The following is a 1,707-nucleotide window of genomic DNA, read 5'->3' as shown; positions in this document are numbered from 1 at the left end:
TCTCTCTCTGTCTCTCTCTGGGCTCCATCTCTCTGGGCTCCATCTCTCTCTCTCTGTCTCTCTCTGGGCTCGATCTCACCCTCTCTCTGTCTCTCGGGCTCAATCTCTCTCTCTCTGGGCTCGATCTCTCTCTCTAGGCTCAATCTTGTTCTTTCAGCATAAAACGCTGTTAATTTCAGCATCTTGAGCTATTTACACATTCATGAGAACTTTGAGTGAAATTTTTCCTGTGGCCAACCACAGACATGTCTGACAGGGATCGGATTGTCCCACGTGTGATTTCCTGGTTAGGTCAGTGGGCCGGAAGCCGGCAAATACTCTGAGCAGCCCCCTGGATGAAGGGGCTGAGGGCTGGCAGCATTAGCACCTTTGTTTAATGCCTCCTGTTAGAGAGATTGGGCATGCCTGGGCAATCAGTGGGCAGACGTACCCCTCTGTGTCTGCATTAGCCCACTGGCAGTGCCCAACCCTCTGAATGTAGCAGGTGAGAAGGACAGAGGTAAGGAGAGACACTGGGAAGCTATTAGAGGGAATTTCACTGAGAAAGGGAATAAATAGAGAGAGTTTCTCTGCTACCTGCTGGGTTTGGTTAATGAACAAGAGGAACCGTAGCCCTATGTGAAGCAGCTAGATGCTCAGGAGGAGGACTTCTCCAACCACTGAGATGTGACAGTGTGCAATTCGCTCACCTTGATGGTCAGGTAAAGAACAGCACAACAAGGTGCAAGAACCCTCTTTCTATAACCACCTGGGAAGACTGGACAGGCTGTATCTCCTTGGAGAGGGTGCACACATCACTGGTTCAGATCTTTAATCTGATGAAGGACTTTGGCATGGTAGATGTGGAGAAAATATTTCCACTTGTCAGGGAATCCGAAATGTCTTTTGGTTCAAACATTAAACATGGATGTATGGTGGCCACAAATTAATCCAATGGTGAGAGAGCAGCAAGAATGTGGAACTAAGGGTAAAGTAAGACACCTACTGGGGAGGGAAAGGGGTTCAAGGATAAGCCTGACAGGGTGAGATGAGGAGGAGGATGTGGGTGTGGGTATGGGTCTGTGTGTGTCAGTGGGTGTGTGTGTGGGTATGTGGGTGTGTGTATGTGGGTGGGTGTGCATGGGGGTGTGTGGGTGGGTGTGTATGTGGGTGGGTGTGTGGGTGTGTGTCAGTGGATGTGTGTGTGGGTATGTGGGTGTGTGTGCGTGGGTGGGTATGTGGGTGTGTGTGTGTGGGTGAGTGGGTGTGTGTGTGAGTGTGTGTGGGTGGGTGGGTGTGTGAGGGTGGGTGGGTGTATGTGGGTGTGTGTGGGTGGGTGGGTGTGTGTGTTTGTGGGTATGTGGGTAGTGTGTGTGTTTGTGGGTATGTGGGTAGTGTGTGTGTTTGTGGGTATGTGGGTAGTGTGTGTGAGTGTGTGTAGGTGTGGGTGTGGGTAGTGTGTGTGTGGGTATGTGGGTAGTGTGGGTGTGTGTGTGTGAGTATGTGGGTAGTGTGTGTGTGTGTGGGTATTGTGTGTGGGTATATGGGTTGTGTGGGTACGTGGGTGTGGATGTCTGGGTGTGTGGGTAGTGTGTGGTGCTGTGGGTGTCTGTAGGTGTCTGGGTGTAGTGGGAGTGCATGGTTGTGTGGGTGTGCGTGGTTGTGTGGGTGTGTACGGGTGTCTGGGTATGTGGGTGTGTGTGTGGGGGTGTGTGGGTAGTGTATGGG

The 1,707-nt window shown here is 51.6% G+C and overlaps 1 protein-coding gene across 1 annotated transcript in view; it reads left to right on the top strand.

Annotated features, from left to right (window-relative positions):
• Positions 1–1,707, top strand: part of slc35f3b (solute carrier family 35 member F3b) — a 63,352-nt gene that overhangs the window by 60,405 nt on the left and 1,240 nt on the right. The gene's annotated exons all lie outside the window — the stretch shown is intronic.

The sequence above is a fragment of the Rhincodon typus genome, chromosome 5 (genome assembly GCF_021869965.1).
Source record: "Rhincodon typus isolate 14 chromosome 5, sRhiTyp1.1, whole genome shotgun sequence".
NCBI lineage: Eukaryota > Metazoa > Chordata > Chondrichthyes > Orectolobiformes > Rhincodontidae > Rhincodon > Rhincodon typus.
The sequence above is the reverse complement of the archived record's forward strand: the minus strand, read 5'-3'. Positions and strand labels throughout refer to the sequence as shown.